Source organism: Podarcis melisellensis, assembly GCF_964234715.1.
Source record: "Podarcis melisellensis genome assembly, chromosome: 8".
NCBI lineage: Eukaryota > Metazoa > Chordata > Lepidosauria > Squamata > Lacertidae > Podarcis > Podarcis melisellensis.
Window position 1 is genome coordinate 52,032,371 of NC_138540.1, and position 18,870 is coordinate 52,051,240.

General features: G+C 41.5%; 1 protein-coding gene across 1 annotated transcript in view; it reads left to right on the plus strand.

The window, feature by feature from the left end:
• Positions 1 to 18,870, plus strand: part of NECAB2 (N-terminal EF-hand calcium binding protein 2) — a 139,639-nt gene that overhangs the window by 89,320 nt on the left and 31,449 nt on the right. The window lies entirely within an intron of this gene.

Below are 18,870 nucleotides of genomic sequence, written 5' to 3' on the forward strand. Positions count from 1 at the left end.
GTCTAATAGCAGCAGTGGCTGTGTCAACAACTTGGCTTTCCCATTGTGGTTGCCATTGGCCATGCTGACTGGGGCTGATGGTCACCAGAGTCCAACATCACCTTATGGTGGGACCCAGGTTCCCCACCCCAGCTATAGAAAATTGTGGAGGTGTGTTTTATTTATGTAGTTAAGAAATCAGAATGGAAGAAGGGCAGATTTTGAAGTCATTCTAGAAAACAAGAACAGCAGGTAATTCAAAACCAAAGAGCATCTCTGCTTAGAACAAAATATATGCTTGATATTTCTCTTGAAAGATGCCAGAAAACACTTTCTTTGCCACCCTTCACGGGAGGAGACTTGCTTTTCTGTTTCATTCCCTCCTGTGCCTCCATCAATAGTGGCTTTCAAAAGCCAAGTCTGCCAAAGAATTTCAATTTCATATTACCCATCTTAATTGTAGTTTTAAGAACTGTTTCTCCATGCATACAAAGAGGCACACAAAGTCTGAGTTTGTATGCAAGATCTGATTTAATTTCACTTCCTTATTAGGGCATTTTGTTTTATTTTGGTGGACTTTCTAAAAGGCAGATAAGAAAGGAAATCAATAGAATAATTATTTGTAAAATGGAGGATTTCTTAACATAATAGATTTCCTTTATGATCAACACTTTTACCACCCTCCCCATTAATGGGCTGTTAATCTGCACAATTAGGCATGGAAATTATAGTCAAACCCAGCCGAAATGTAAGTGTACGATCCAAATCCAACTGAGGAGGAAAGCACATTTTGTAACTCTAGGCTACGTCTCTTGGAAGCAGTTAAACATAATGAGTTCTTTAGGGGACAGCTACATGTTTATTCCTAGCATATATGCACACACATATATTTTAAAATTAAATTGTGTTTTCTTTTTCTAAGACAGTATTTCTTTATAGGGCACCTTTTAAGTTTCATCTATGTGAGAAGTGAAGTCACTGTGTGAGCCAGGAAATTCTTGGTCCTCCATACTTAAGTTATGAGTTTGCAAGGTGACAAGGTACCTTCTTTCAGCCTTCTGGCATATGCTTGTATTTGGACCTCCAGACACACTGTCCAGGCTTGCGCCCTGGGGAGGTCATTTTGGTGCTGCTAACATAGAGGTTTGACTTCACCCCCAGAGGTGCACTCCATGGTTTCTCGAGACAGATAAATGCCAACAACTGATTCAGTCAAGCAAATTTACATGTGTGTTTGTGATGTGAAACACATTGACCCTTCCAAAGCATGGTTGGAGAACTCACAGCTCCCAGATTTTGCTGGACTACAACTTCCAAAATCCGCTCAGTGGGGTTAATGGGAATTGGTGTCCAAGAGAAAGTAGATCCACAGAAAACAGCTCTGTCAATGGCAGCATGCCTCTGAAAGTCAGAACAGCAAGTGATGACTGTAATCTCTGTGCCTTTCTCTTGTGCTTGCCAGAAGCATCTGAATTTATTTTATTTATTGCATTCCAGTTATATCCCCTGCCATCTTCCACCATGGAATGTCAGGTGGTGTGCATGAGGTTCCTAGGTGGTCATTGTGGCAATCACACAGGGTCCCCGGACGTTTGACTGTCTATTGACCCTGTGCCACCACTGTAATTGCTTTCTTCGCTGCCACCAACCCGTTTCTCACGGGTACACACGGAGTCCAGTCAGTTGTTAACATTAACAAATAATCAAGTTTATTTATAGGCATGAGCAAGCTTATGGTTTTAGTTAATTTTTCTTGTCAGTTTCTTATTCTTATTTCCTTAACTGCCCTATTCATTCCCAACAATTTCAAGCTGATTATCCCAACTAACTATCTGACTCCACCTAACAATTCCTCTCACTCTCTCACAACACAACTCGACCAACCCACAGACTATTCCTCCCTCTTCCTTCTCCAACTCCCAACTCTCAACTGACTCTCACACAACTCCCCCTCTAACACTAACTCCTCCTATCAGTTTCCACTGGCCAATCATATCACACTCATTTCAACCCTTTCCTTATGACCCACCTAGGAGGCAAACGCCACAGTCGTCCATCCAAGCACTGACCTGACCTAGACCTGCTTAGCTTGAGCAACGGATGTGACCTCATGGGCCTTAGGGACCACAATGGGGAAGGCAGTTGCTGACAGGACCAGTCCTGCTATTAGACAGTTGCCAACAGGGCTGCTCTACCATTTGACGGTGAGGCAGCTACCTCAGGCAGCAGATGCAGAAGGGTAAGGAGCACAAGCAAGAAGTTGGATTATAAAGCTGTGTGTGCCATATGGCTTGCTTTGCATCCTCTAAACTAGCCCAGGTGTGTTGGATGCCAATAGCTGCCAACCTGGTTGGCTTCTGTACATGGAAGCATAGGAAAGCATCAGTGTTCTTTTTCTCAGGCACCAAAATATCTTGGGCAATCTTGATTAGAATGACCGTTGGTCTGAACCAGCAGGGCTCTTCTTGTGCCCTAAATGCCCCCATGCCTTAATATGGTATATGATAGGCACACTTACAGAGCTCTGTATAACAATTTGTTTTCTAAAAACCCTTCTGCAGTCTGCCCTGTCACTAGAATGTGTTATGCAAAGAGGGCACATTTGTGTGACCTTAACATCTGAACACTTCATTTTGTTTGTTCTTCCTACCCTGCAGAACGTGAGCTGAGTTTATTTCTCACTAATTAGGTTAAAGAGCCTCCCTGCTCCCTGCATCTTGAATAAATCAGCATTACGATCCCTGCGCTCTTGTAAAAGGGATAAAATGTCTGGATGCAATGCAGCCACCTCTATATTCAAATGCCTATGTGCCAGGGTCTCTCCAATCAGACTGTTGGTTCCAGCATATGCTAGAGAACATCATTATATGAGGAAAGTGGGTGAAGTGCATGAATTGGGGTTCTTCTTGGAATCCTTTGAATGTTGGGGGCCTTGGGGGCACATTGATCTCTGGACACAGCAGTTGCCTATCCTCATTCTGCTAATTTTATTGAACAAGTTAGACATCCTGAATCCCAAGGTCTCAATTTTGACTTGTTCACACATTACACTGAACAAGGCCAAACAGAGAGAAGCTTTTTCAACACATGCACAGGTGCAGATTTCTTGATTAGCACAGCTCAAGTACTATGCACAAAGCTGAACAGATTGTACACTAATTGAAAATTACATATGGATAGCTGTACAAGTGTACAGCTCAACTAGCCGAAAGTTCTACAGTAGTTGTATGCAATGTGTGAACACCCTTGTTAACTTCAAATTTATCCCTGCTTGCCTTTCCCTGCAAGCTGGCTTTTGTTAGAAGTGGGCTCTTAATGAATCTCTCCTCCCCCCACCCCCACCATATGTTCTGTTCATTTGCCCATTTCCTTTTGCCAGAGATTGATCTTGCTGCTGCTCTGCAAAGATGTATCTGCCTTCTCATTATTATTATTTTTAAAAGAGGATGGGTTGGCTGCAATCATGCAGACTAAAGAGCATTGCAAAGCAAAGCAAAGCACAACACCATTCAATGCTTGAACATTTATTTATTTATTTATTTATTTATTTATTTGCATTATTAAAAGGGTAGATTTAATATCACCACTGACTGTATATAACTAGCAGACCCAGAAACGGAGAGATGGTATTTAACACCTCAAAGATTGAGAAAGTCTGGGATGGATGGAAAACCAAAGGTAGTTCGCCCACACCATGTATTTCCAGTAGTTTACTCCTGGTTTGGAGGCACGCATCGGAACTGGGGAGGCATTTAATCATTTGAGAGCCAGTGTGGTTAAGAGCGGTAGTCTTGTAATCTGGGGAACCAGGTTCGCGTCTCCGCTCCTCCACATGCAGCTGCTGGGTGACCTTGGGCCAGTCACACTTCTGTGAAGTCTCTCAGCCCCACTCACCTCACAGAGTGTTTGTTGTGGGGGAGGAAGGGAAAGGAGAATGTTAGCCGCTTTGAGACTCCTGAAGGGGAGTGAAAGGCGGGATATCAAATCCAAACTCTTCTTCTTCTTCTTGTATTGAAGTCTGTCCCTTGACCTCATGCCTCCCCACCAACCTATTGGCTCTACTGATGTCAGAACTCTAGTATTGGTAGAACGAAAGCTGTAGAATTTGCTCTGGAAGTTGGGTAGAGAAATTCAATCACAGAACTCTCTGGAAGAAGAGATCTGATGCTTTCTAAGACACCTCCCCAGCACACACAAGTTGGGATGCTTACCACAGGATTGCACAGTTGCCAGTACATATCCAGGAACAGAAGGCCAATTTTGTGCATGTGGATATATGACGGCAGATAGAGCATACTTTTTTGAACAGTCCAGACTTAAAAATACCAACAGTCCTAAGAAATGTGCTACATTATCTATAATGTATAAGCAACGCATAACAAACTTGAATAAAGGAGCAAATAAAGACATTTGAGAGAGAACAGGTATTGAGGGTCTGGTGCTTTTGTGGAAACTTAACAATATTTCTAGAACTAGGAAAGACAGGCAGGGAAGAAAAAACTTTATGTGAAAAAAAGTCCTTTAGAACAAGATTTATGATTCATTGGGAACACTGTAAAACAGAACGAGATGGAAAATAGGCTTACGGTGAGATTCAGAGAAAAAACTAACTCTAGAAAGTGGGTATGAAATATTTTGAGGAAGGTAACAAAAATGATATATGGTTATAATATTAGTTCTGTTGCATATTTATATGTGTCCATTTCATGGAAAGTATGCCTCTTTTCATATACATTTGTTCTTTGGAAGCAATATTCAGCAGGGGAACAGAAGGCCGAGAGACCCAGGGGGGATAAACATCCTTCTTTGGTGCAATGCCAGGTTTATGCCAGCAAGGCAGAAGTGAAAGCAGAAAAGTGAACTTGCAGTCCTCCACCCTCTTCCACTTTCTATTTTTTAAAAAATACATTTCCTTACCATTATTCCCAATGGGAGGGATAGAAATGACATCAGCTCCTGGGCCAGTATATTTTTCACATGGGTTCAGAGGAGTGTTGGTGCAGTGGAGAATTCTGAAAACAGTATGTTTTCTGTGTGAATGAGAGGGAAAACCTTCTGAGGAGAGAATATTGTGATCTGCCAAGGAGTTTCAGAATTTTAAGTCTGCTTTATGCTTTTAGTCATTTAGCTTTTACATAATTTAATCCAGACTTTCATAAATGTATTTTATCTCATTTCATTTCAATATTTCATTTCAATATTTGTTTTAAAAATGAACTTCTTTTTTTAACCAAGTATCCAATGTTCTGGACCTTTAAATGGCTTGGTTCCTTGTTATTAAAATATATTATCTGAAATACATTAAGTCTGGCATGAACACCCCAGGTGCTACTCTGCAGAATGATTGCCAGTTTTCTCCTTCCAGCTCTGATGACGATGTAAATTCTCTCATGTGTCACAGGCTCCCAGGATGATAAATGATAATTCTCTCATATGTTTCCCTTGGCAATTTCGCCACACACATTCCTTGGCAACAAAATTGAAGGGGCAAGAGATGAGAACTTGTGAAATTCTTTCATTCATCTGCCTTCTCCCTTCCTTGTCAGTCTGTTATCATATAAGGGAGGAGTGAGCAATTTCTTTTCTGCTGAGGGCAGACTTCCCTCAGGGACAATGTGTTTGGGCACCATTACAGGTTGTTGTTGTTGTTATTTGTGTTTTTATATTGTAATTGCGAACTGCCCTGAGATCTGTGGGTATAGGTTGATATACATAATGATGATGATGATGATGATGATGATGATGATGATGATGATGATGATGCACATGGCTGGAGCCAAAAATGGATGGGGCCACCTTTCTCTCTTTGATCCTGCTACACCCTTTCACTTTCTCCCTCAATTTCTGCCGCTCCTTTCTGTCTCTCCCCTCCAGCATCTTCTCTCTCTCTCTCTCTCTCTCTCTCTCTCTCTCTCTCTCTCTCTCTCTCTCCCCCTCTCCCCCCCCCAATTCACTTCTCATTGCCACCCACACTGAATTTGCTGGAGGACTTCATGCAAGTCTAGTATATGTACTAAAACAGGTATAGGAAATCTCCGTCCCTCTAGATGTTTGGGACTACAATTCCCATCTTCCCTAGCTAACAGGACCAGTGGTCAGGGATGATGTGAATTGTAGTCCCAAACATCTGGAGGGCCGGAGTTTGCCTATGCCTGTACTAAAAGGTCTGTTTACTGAGTGAAGGTTCAGCACTATGGACAGGGCACTTCAAACACTGTAGAGATGAGGGGTAGTCTCTGTGACCCAGGAACTAAAACTGCTTAAAAACTTAATACTTACTGTTTATTCTCCTTGAAATCATTATATCTCACCTTCCCATCCATCAGGACACATGAGGCTGTTTAGCAGAAATACAAAACACAATGAAGCAACAAAGCAGCAACAAAGCTTAAAGATCGTGATTAAAAATCTGTCTCTAGAGTCAGACCAGTAGTCCTATCTCAATGTCAATAATTGGTAGTAGCTCTTTGGGGTTTTGCAACCATTTATTGGGGAGGAGGGTGAATCAAAATCTCCCCTGGACTTTGTGGGAAGGGTTAGGGGAATTTGATGAATTTCTTGAGGTATGTACACTCATCCTGACATCATGGAGTGGGTGAGGGGTACATGTGTTGTGTTCTTGCTGTTTATAGTCATTCTGTGTACACTACAGCTCCCCATCAGCTTGCGCTACCTGGAAACTCTGCAGAAGGATGTTTTGTCATGGCATCTTCTCATGATGTCAATGTTGTCATGTCCTCCAGCAGAAGCTGGTCCATTTAGGTAAATGGGTCTCTAACCCTACTCACTCCAGTCAGCCTTGCTCTAGCTCTGCCAGCCTTACGAGACCAAGGGGTGACATTGCCTGCCAGATTCCTCCTCCTCTGTGTCCATTTAGCTCTAAATCTTGGTGCTGCTAATGCAAAAGAACCCAGGTAACATACAATTGTGAGAGGGCAGCTTCAGACCAAGAATGAGGAAGGCGATTCCCCAGTCAGGAAACAGTCAGGATGATACACATGTATAAAATGATGCGTGCTGTGGAAAAGGTGGACAGGGAGGTTTCTTCCTCTCATAATGCAAGAAATCAGCACTAAAAAAAGGGCTTCTTCACACAGTGCTTAGTTCAGGGATAGGGAACCTAAGGCCCGTGGGCTGGATGCAGCCCAATCGCCTTCTCAATCCGTCCGACAGATGGTCCAGGAATCAGCGTGTTTTTACATGAGTAGAATGTGTCCTTTTATTAAAAATCCATCTCTGGGTTATTTGTGGGGCATAGGAATTCATTAATTCATTAATCCGGCCCACCACATGGTCTGAGGGACGGTGGACCAGCCCATGTCTGAAAAGGGTTGCTGACCCCTGGCTTAGTTGCACTGTGGAACTCGATCCCATGAGATGTTGAGAAAGCCACCAACTTGAATAGCTTAAAAGGGGAATTAGAGATGTTTGTGGAGGACAAAGTTATCAATGGCTGTTGGCCACAATAACTATGTTCTACCTCAACTCTTTGGGCAGTATGCCTCTGAATGCCAGCTGCTGAAAATCACAAGTGGGGAGGGTGTTGTTGCACTCTGGTAGGCCACTGTGAAAGCTGGATGCTGGACTATGTGGGCCACTGGTCTGGTCAAGCAGGACTCTTCTTATGTATTTCCTCTCTCTCTGAAACACACACACACACACCACATAGATGTATGGATGGGTGTGTGCATAACGTAATATTTTGTTATTCTTTCTCATGATGGTCAGCTCCCATAAATAAAATGTGAAAAATATAACAGAAAAATCAGGTGGAGATCCATATTATTTTTCTTTAATTCCCATTCTATGAGAAAAAAAAAGAATCTTAAAGTATATTTCAGTGTATACACACTCTCTGTGCAGTAAATATTTGGTATTCTCTTGCTTGCTGATTCATACAAAGGATTCATTATCTCAAGTTGCACCTGATAATCATTCCCACAGTGATATGATTTTAGAGAATCATGAATTTTATTCAAATGTTTTTTCCTCCCTAGCAGATTGGCCTTGTTTCCAAACATTGACCATGTGCATTCTAATGAAGAAGATTAGTTCCTGGGATGGGGATGTGCTGTCAATTTATAAATATGCCTGGAATTTGATTGAGGACTAACATGAGCATTTTTCTGCTCCCTTGCACTATTTCAGTTCACTTCTGTCTGTATGTTAATACCTGCTTAACATCTACTACTTTGTGGTAATTTGTAATGAGTCAAGACCGTAAACCTTGGGAACAGAGGGAAGAATTCATCATTTATTTATTTTTCATCTTCAAAGTTGCCCTGGAATACCCTGAACTGACATTTAAATCTCCTTTTCAATGGTGGCACCACAATCATGGAATGACTTTCCCACTGAAGTGGGCCTCATCCCAATCTTATATTCTTTTAGATGCCACAGTTAAATGTTTGGAGGTGACTCTATTACAAGGATAGGGAAACTGTGACCTTCCGTGTTGCTGGTCTACAACTCTCATCATCTCAGACCATTTGCCATATTGGCCTGGGCTGATAGGAGTTGGAGTTCAAGAGCACTCTAAGCTCCACCCTGGTTTTTCTCTCTGCAGACACCCCCTTTCCCTGCCCCACTTTGCTGTCATCTCACTCTGCCCTTGATTGCACAGCAGCAAGATCTGAATGCAGGTTCCTCTGATTACAAATCCCACTCACTATCCACTGCACCAGTTCACTTGCTTGGAAATATTTCTCTTGGCTTAATTAGAGGTGGAAGAGGAATGTATTTTAAGCAGATTTATACAGCTATTTTAGTGGCTCTTTGTTCCCATTAGACCGCCCCCTGCATCGAGAGTCTACTTTTGTCTGAGCCACTTGGCATTGTCAGTTTTGTGGGTTTTTTCAAGGCCCATCAAATAATATGCAAGCACCCCAATATATTCTAAGTATAATACGTATAAAAGGGGTAGCTAATGTTTAGGGGAGTTTTTAATGAGTGATATTTTAATGTATTTTTAATCTTTTGTTGGAAAATTATTATTATTATTATTATTATTATTATATTTTATTTATTAGACAGAATCAGGATTCATGTTGACAACAGATTGGAGAACTGGGCCAAAACTAACAAAATAAATTTCAGTAGGGACAAATATGTGCTTTAGTTGAGAGTCCTGAATTGCAGGCACTTGGACCACATGACTCTCCGAGTCCCTTCCAACATCACAATTCAATAATTCTATGATTCAAATCCCATGCTGTTAGATATTTCTGTAGTATAATGATAAACACACAGAAAAAATTAAATAATATTAGCTATATAGATATAGATACAGAGAGACAGAGAGAGTGTGTGTTATATGCATTGTTGTATGTATCTGTTTATATAAGGTTACTTTAGGAAACCTGGACTGCATATGCATGGAATATTTGTATATCATAATATGTATAATGATGCATATAATATGCAAGTTAGGGACGCGGGTGGCGCTGTGGGTTAAACCACAGAGCCTAGGGCTTGCCGATGAGAAGGTCAGCGGTTTGAATCCCCGCGACAGGGTGAGCTCCCGTTGCTCGGTCCCTGCTCCTGCCAACCTAGCAGTCCGAAAGCACGTCAAAGTGCAAGTAGATAAATAGGTACCACTCCGGCGGCATTTCCGCGCACTGCTTTGGTTCACCAGAAGCAGCTTAGTCATGCTGGCCACATGACCCAGAAGCTGTATGCCGGGTCCTTTGGCCAATAAAACGAGATGAGCACCACAACCCCAGAGCCAGTCATGACTGGACCTAATGGTCAGGAGTCCCTTTACCTTTACATAACGTGCAAGTTGTTTATATTTTTAGTGGAACTCAAGGGAAAATTTTGCTTCTTGTCAAGATCAAGGAGCAAAACAGGAATTAGGGGAAAAAAACCCATGTAGGTAAACTAAGCTTCAAGATTATCTCTAGCTCCATCCCTAGTCTCAATTGAATGTATGAAAACTATCTTCCTTCAAAAAAACATTCAGGGCAACAATCTCTCACAAATATCTTTCTTTGCATAAAGCGTCTCATTGCCTTTGACAGCAGCATATTGTATCTTGCTCCTAGAAAGGGGAAAGAGTTTATTTGTTTTTCCTCTCCTAGCAACATTGCCAGATTCCCGCTCAAGTCAGTAAATATAATTCAAAACAAAGACCAGGGCTCAGAGATACAATCAGGATTGTGAAATGCATATTGTTATGCAGAGCTGAAAGTTGGAAGTTTGGTCACTGCAATGAGAAGCTTAAAACTTTTTGATGCAGATATCCAAGTCAGTTCCCAGCATACATATTAATCATTTATGTTTATTATTAATTGCAAATATTTGAAATTCAGAAAAGTTTCCAAAGGCAACTATCAGAATTACATTTCATGCTGCTGCAGCAGGGGGGAATAAAATTTCAGACTCAGTTGCTTTGACTGTCACAGGGCATCACATTTGAAGTGTCCTAAGTCAATGATGGGGACGTGGATGGCGCTGTGGGTTAAACCACTGAGCCTAGGGCTTGCAGATCAGAAGGTCGGCGGTTCGAATCCCCGCGACGGGGTGAGCTTCCGTTGTTCGGTCCTTGCTCCTGCCAACCTAAGCAGTTCAAAAGCACATCAAAGTGCAAGTAGATAAATAGCGGGAAGATAAACGGCGTTTCCATGCACTGCTCTGGTTCTCCAGAAGCGGCTTAGTTATGCTGGCCACATGACCCGGAAGCTGTACGCTGTCTCCCTCGGCCAATAAAGTGAGATGAGCGCCAGAACCCCAGATTCGGTCACGACTGGACCTAATGGTCAGGGGTCCCTTTACCTTTACCTTAAGTCAATGATGGGAAACCTCCATCATTCATGACCATTCCCCACAATAGCTGGGGATGATAGGAACTGGAATCCAGCAACATCTGGAGGGTCATAAAATCCCCAACCATTTTCTAAGTTGCCAGATGCTCAGTACTGTCCTGGCTCCCTATCTTAGACTCGGTACTTGGACTCACTTGGTGGTTAGGATTAACAACTTTATTCCAAGCTACAGCAACCAAACATAAGTCAAGCTAGACTAGAGGTTACAAAGGCAGGAAGCATGGAAGAACTTGAGGCAACAGTAGTTCCCCAGCTACCTTCCCCCATGTACATAAACACATGTATTTGAGGAGAATTTGCATATAATTGCTTACATTGGTGAAAATAAAATACAAAAGTGAATCAAATTAGGGAAGGTTGCTTGCAAAGTTTGCGTACATTGGGGAAAACTACATACAAAAATGAGTCTGTTATGGTGCCACCACATTTAAGCCCTGATTCCTACATTGTACAGAATGGATTTCCTGAAATGGCATCATCCGCCCAAAGAGGCCACCACACATAACTTAACACCACAGAGAAAAAGTTGGGTTAGTTCTCCCCTCCCCCCTGGCAGCAAGATATTAAAGTGCTAAAAGAATGTGCAATTAGTTGCCTGAATTATTTTGTATGTGGAATGTGCTCCTCAGCAAGCTTCCAGTCGTCTCCTTGCCTTTCTTTCCCTCCCTTTCTTCTCTGGCTTTGTTTTAAATAGAAAGGTGGAAGTGCAGCCTTGGCTCTTCTGAGATCTGTGTGCCTCCACAGGTTACCATGGCAACAGACCTCCGTTAATCTTTTCTGTCATAAACCCAGAGCAATTTGCATGTATGAAGCTTTGATTATTCAAATTGCCTGTGCATGTGTTCAAATAAATTATAATGAGTGATATCTCTGTCCTGTTATTATCTCTCTTAGTTTAGTTATTAAAAATAGCTAAGGATAAAAACATAAGTCTCTCCTCCATCTTTGCACTTTCTCCTTGCTCCCCACCCCACCCCGACCCCAGTCAAACTTTTAAATAAATGTTCCCTATGACTAGTCTGAAGCCCCTGCCCTTTCCTGCTGACAGCTCCCCGGACCCTGCAGTATTGCAGTCAAAATAAATTGTCACTCCTCCCCAATTTTGGAAGCTGGGTTGAGGGTGTTAATCTCTAATCATATTACCTATACATGAGAAAGCTGAGGAATTATAATCAATGCAATTTTAAAAACAACAACAAGAAGAAGAACACAACATCTGATCTTTCTCCAAGAAGCTCAGCTCAGGTGTGGGGAACTTGTGGCCTTCCAGATTATTATTATTATTATTACTAGTAGTAAGTAGTAGTAGTTTTAATATTATTAAATTTTGTTGAACTCTAACTCCCATCAGTCCCAGCCAATGCGGCCAGTGGTCAAGGATGATGAAGTTCAAAATATCTGTTTAGCACTGGATTCCTCCCCCAGCACCACACTATATTGGTTAAATTAAATGGACAGGAACAGCACTCCTTAGATCACCTAGATTTACAGGTAAAAGGCTGTTCCTAGTTCTACAAAAAGGAATTGACAACAATGCCACTCGCACCCTCAAGTGGGAGCAAATTTGCCACACCCCAACACTACTGGGAAGGTGACTCAAAATGGGGGAGGAGTTGGGGAAGGGTCAGGTGGGCCAACAGGCCAATCAGGGTGGGGGAGAAGGCCAGGATTTATAAATTGGTCCCGCCCCAAACACTCCTCCCTGCTCTTTGCAGTGCCCTCCTGCTTTCTCTGCTCAGTATGGGCATTGCTAATTGCCGGTTTGGGAGCTGAGTGGGAATTTTGGGGAGAATCCCTGATTGGCCTTGGAGCTCTTTATTTTGCCTACTCCATATTTCTAGGAGTCCTGTTCTTGGAATGGCATTTTTGATTGGTTTGATTGGCTTTCAATCCCAGCAGGAAAGACGAGTTGAGATCTGGGGGGGTAAGTACCTGAGTCAATTTTGGGTTAAGAGCATTCTTCATTCCACTATGTTGCCTTGACGTTGGGTCCCTTGATGCTTGGCAAGAACACCAGGGTGAATGCCAACCCAGCAATACCACAGCAGGTTCACAAAGAACGTCTTCCAATTCTTTGCTGTGGGCTCACAGGTGGAGCCTAGAAATCCACCCCAGTGTGGGGAGGGACCCTGTCCCTCCGATCTTGGGGAACTTCCCTGTCCTTTCAGCTAAATACATTTATTTGGTTGTTTTCAGATCCTATATGTTGCTATATTTGAACAAATGCAATATTTTCTACCAGTTGCGGTTTCTGGAGACTTCTTTAAGGGTTTGCAGCCAATGTACCCTTGCAGGAGAACTTCAGACTCCTGTAAGAAATGTGAAATAATTCAAGGCAGTTGGAGGTGAGCCCACAGATTCTTAAACAGGTAAACAAAAATTATAGCAGAACTGGGAGGAGGGTCTTTTCCGTGGCTGCTCCCAGACTTTAGAACTCCCTCCCTAGAGAAATTAGACAGGCTCCCTTCTTCTTGTACTGCCACTGACTGGTGATGACTTTCTTGTTCCAACAGGCTTTTGGAAATTGACTGCTCTTAATGAAAGGGCTGGTGCTGTTTTTATTGTAATTATTTGTATGGTTTAAATATATTTCTGTGTCTGTATTTATATATAGTTTTAATTCTATCGATGTTTAATTGTATTTTAATGATTGGGTTATTATTGTTATCTGTAAGCCCCCTTGAGTCTCTGCCAGGGAAAAAGGTAGGGTATAAATAAATATATTACAGTAATAATGATTTTTTAATCGACACTCTGTGGCTTATTACCTGCCCCTCTGAATTGATGTCTCTGGATCACTGAGGGCTGCTGTGCCTTTGAATTGATACTAGCCTATATAACTAAGTTGACAAATAAAACATGTTAGATACAGTAAATGCTTTTGCTGTAGCAGAATAGCAGAAGGGCAGGTTTTTTTACCTGCTTAGTTATTCGGGCTAGGATTAATTCAAAAGCACAGATAAATCCAGAGGGACATCAAATTAATAGCGACAGTGTGTGAATTCAAAAAGCTTCCATTTAATTGCTGAAGAATCTGTAGGTCTTCAGTCACCTCCGTTTTCTTTTGCTTATTTCATCTTTCTTGTATGAGTGTGCAAGTCTTCTGCAAGGAGGCATCCAGAACACATCAGAAAAGCCTTTCCTGTCTAAGAGAATCTTGGAGATCTAAGGAACGCTTTTCCTTTCAATTTATTCTGACATGGATGACATATATAAAAATCCAGTTGCATTTGTGCAGCAAGAGCAAATTCAATTATCTATGTAGTGGCACATTTGCGGTTTGATACTGTATTTGTATTAAAGTGTAGGATGCTGTGGGATTGATTCACTTCCAAGGAAGAAGAATTCCAGAAGAGACAGGAGACTAAAAGCATGTCTTCATGCACAGATCAAGGTGAAATGGTTGCGACATTCAGTTTTTTTGTTTAAACAAACAAACCAGAATCTAGGGCTCTACCAAACTGACAGAAACTAGTTTGCAATCAGCATTATTTATTTGTTTGTTTTGGTGTGAGGGAGTTGAATCTCAGTCATTTTGTACCCAGAAAGTCCTGCTCTCATGTCTGAGGCACATTCTGGGGAAATTCAAAATGGTGGCCACCACAAAAATAGTTGCCTCCTATGTTAGAGAGGTCATTATGGTAGGTTGTATTGGAAAATATACACACTTTTACAAAATAGGCTTGAGAAAGGAGGAGGAGGAGGAGGAGGAGGAGGAGGAGGAGGAGGAGGAGAGACAGTATTGTCACAGTATATTGTCTACACTGAGGTCTCATCAACACTACCATTTGTCCCATGATTTCTAGGCACAGATTTGATAGGTTTTTGTTTTGTCCTGCCACTTTCCTTGGCAAAGCCCACAGTTTACTGCTGAATTGGAACAAACCTTGACTGGGGTTTCTGTGGATTAACATTTGTTGTGATACAGCGGGAAGCAGCAAGTTTTCCCAGAGAAAGCGGGGAAACAAAAGAGAAACTTCTCAAATCTGTGCCTAGGAATCATGGGGCAAACAGTTGTGTGGGCGAGCCCTGACTGGCAGTAGATTTCAGGTGAGCTACTTTCCCAGCCTTTACTGCAGATTGAACCTGGGATATTTTGTGTGCAAAGCCTGTGCCATATCACTGAACGATGGTCCTTCATCTCTTTCATGGCTGAGTAGGGAATGCAATCAAGGTCTCCCTCACTTACTCAGTCGTTCATTTATTAGTTTACTATATATATTTATTTTGCTTTTCATTGTTTCCCAAAGCTGAGTGGAGTGGAGGGTTCTGCCATTGGGCCTATAAAAAACAACAAGACTCACAAAGGAAAGGAGTGTGGAGGGAAAAGCAGAGGAGTGGGGTCAGTTCTTCAAGGCAAGAGAACTGTGGTGAGCTAAAAGAGGGTCTTTATACGCAAGTTCAGGCAGGTGATTCTTTCCTATGGCGCTTTTGCTTCAAAAGCAATTGGTGGGTCTTGTTTCCCTGGTCAGTCGGTAGCTATCCAACCCACTCTGGCTCTGATCCACTCGGCTCCGATTGGTTTCCTTCAGTCACCTGCGGGTTGAGCCCCAGCCAAGCCCTGATCAAATATATGGACATTTAATGATGTGATTTACACCAGGCTGGGCGACAGTGGGTGGATGAAACACAGTGACTCAATGGGATTTGTTCCACTGTGGTGAAGGCAAGGCAGCTTCTGTATCTCAATGCACAAAGGAGAAAGCATTGCTAATTTGCAATAAACATGGTCTCTACGTTTTCCACTTCAAAAGAACTGCTCAGATTCATCAAATATGTTGTCCTAAATCTGGAATGGTGAGTTTGCTGAAAAGCCCGAAGGGGGGAGGGCGTGTTGTAAAAATGTCTGCTAATAATGAACTATTTGCTGCAGCTGGCAGGGAGGACAATGTGTCTATATCACACTCCAGCCATCCACTGAGCAGGATGTTAATATTTAATTTGGACTAAAATCCTGCTCGGTGAATCTGTTAGAGAGTTTCTCTCCCTCATCCAAACTCCCTGTTTGCATTAAAGCTGAAGGTGCATTGCAAACATTCTGTTCATTTTGTAACAATAGCTGGACCAAATGTTTGCATGTGGGGCGGACAGCAGGAAGGGATTGTTAGTTTCAGTTTCCCTCGGTATCTAGATTTTTCAGTTTTAAAGTGAATTCTGTAGCAATTTGAAAAATGATAATAATAAACTAAATCATGAAAATTTGCCAGTGTTTTAGTGCAAAGCTCCCAAAAGACTTCCAGTTAACTTGGCAACAGGTCAGGCAGCTTGCCCTAGAGCTCTGCAGATAACACAATTTTAATTGAGTATTAATGAGTTTTCTTTTAATATCTTCCAATATACACTTTTTATATGCAGTTTTGATCTACAGAAATATTTTTACAAGCGTTTTCCCCAACATAAAGCATTTTTGTATTTTTTTAATGTATGCATTTTAATGCACACTTCCTCCTAAATATCTGCATTTTTGTACATATTTTCGGTCATGCAACTGCATTACAAAATCCGCAAGAGTGTGAATTTTGAAGGATAGCTATGTTTTGGTTCCTGGATTGATTCAATAAGTACGAATTAGGTAGTTGCTTATTAAAATGCGAACAAAATCCAATTCCCCTGCCCCATCTGTAACTGAGGTTGCATAAAAATATGTATAAACAGGAGTTGGATAGCTCCTCTCAGCAGTCCACACAGTAAGCAAATCCAGCTGCCTTCCTCTGGCCATCACAATGCCTTTACCGCAGTCCACACACACTTGCTTTCAAGTCTCTTCCTGATTCAGATGCAATTTCTAGTTCCACTAAGCTACCTGCTGCTTTAAAAAAAAAATTAAAAAGCAAAAAGCAAACCAATCCTCGTATGTTTCTGTGCTCAAAAGTTTTTTCACTGCATGACATTATTTTAAAACAAAATTTCCCCTAAACGGAATTATCATCATCATCATTCCTCCTCAGTATTATTTGATACATTCCAAACACATAACAAATCAAATACAACAAAAAGCATATTAAAGTATATTGTAGAATCATAGAATTGTAGAGTTGGAAGGAGGTTAGGCCAACCCCCTGCAAGGCAGGAATCTCAACTAAAGCATCCATGACAAGTATTAATTGCCAGAATTGACAATCTCTGTTTCCTGTTTCCTAGTGTCCACTTTCCCTAGTTTGGTAACTACAAAGTTTAACTTTTTTATGTATATGACTTTGTGGATCTGTTTATATGTTTGACTCGGCCTATAAGCGAGCTGATATTATGAGTAATGCTCAGTGTTAGTTATATTTAGAGGAGATTAATTGAAATCAGTGGGTCTAATCAAATATGATGAACACTGGGAATAGCCCTGTGATAAAATAATGGCATTTTACAAACTAGACCACTATAGATATTATAATAATGCAAATATTTTGATTCATTATAAGATTAAATAAATAAAGCCAACTCTGGGCATGTAACAAATTCACTCAGCAGTACAGTATTCAATAAATGGATTCCAACTTGCTTAAAAAAATATCAGAGCTGGCACATTCCAGGTGGCATTTTAGCAATGGGCAGAGGGCAGTAGTTTCACTTTTGAACAGTAGCCAAGCTTGGCTGCCATCCATGGTGGCTGACCATCAGGTCAAACATTCACCAGACCTAAACTGCTTAGCTTCCGTAGGGTTGCAGCTTTATGCAACCTTAGACCCTACCCTTTTCTGCTATGGACCATAACATCTCGGGGAAAAGTATTATTACTTTGCACCTGTGCAGAAACTTTTCTTACTGCACATACGTCAAGTAGCAAACCACAAAGAAGCAAAGAACCGGAAAGTTGACAGTGACTTCCTGACAGAGAGTGAAAACGCAAAGGGAAGCAGAAGCCTGACACAACATTGATCGATCAAACAATGTTGCTGGAAGTAGCCAAGTCTTGAGGACTTGTCAAGAGTCAGCAGCCTCCCCCTTTTGATGATCTTGGCTTCGCCAAGCAGAATGGGCAGCATGTAAATATAATCAGATATGCACACAGAAAAATCCGTCAGAGAAACGGATCCTCAGGGAAAGCAAGGAGACAGATCTCTTGGCAGGAAGAGAAGAAGAGCTGGGCTTTCATTTCAGGCTCAGTGCTACACAGATCATGCACACCTGGTTCCTGCCCTAGAGACCAGAGAACAAGGGAGTCTTGTGAGGCCTCCTGGAATCTGACATTGCCTTATAGAAAGGGCCAGTTAACTGCCATGTAGTGGGTTAAGGATAGATGGGTCTGTCAAGTTTGTTTTCTCTGCTTCTCAGTTTTTCAGCCTTAAATTCAGGTATCCACATTTCCAAATCAATCTGTGATTCCCCCCCTCTTTTTAATTTTTTTTCATGAAGCTTCATGAGCATTTTAGTGCAAATTTCTCCTAGTAAACACATTTTTGTATGCAGTTTTGACTAATATACAGTTTTGCAAGCCATTTTAACTGGCACGAAGCATTTTTTGGATGTTACATTTATGAACTAAGGCATTGTTCTGCACATTGCCCCCATAACATTTGCATGCTTGTATGCCTCAGCTGGAGAACGGCATTGCAAAATCTGAAGGAGTCCAAATTTTGAAGAACAACCATCTTTTAGTTTGCATATTGATTCAAGAAATGTGGATTAAAGTACAAACAAAATTGAATTCCTCTGCATCCCAGTAAGATGAAACAGAATATAACAGGGATGAGTAAGAAGTTCAAGTTCTAAGGAATTAACCTTGAAACAGTGTCTTTGTGTATTTTGTGAAACTTACAGAGGATATTGTCCATGATGTTGCTCAGTGTCCACTTTATAAAGATCCCTTTATTTGTTGAGCTTTGTTGCGAGAAGAATGTTGTTACACCTTGCATGTTTTTTGCTGTTCAGTACTGTTACTTTGCATTTTTCTTTATTTGTGTTGGTAACCAGGAAATTAAGAGCTGCATTTGTGGCTCAAATCTGAACGTTCTTTCTGCTTTTTTTGTTTTGTTGCGGCTTATAGCTAAACAAAATGACATATTACCTGCCTACCTCCTCCTCAGGCCCGTCACGTTGTTCTGCCATTCCAATGCTCTGGGCTTGGCCAGTGTGT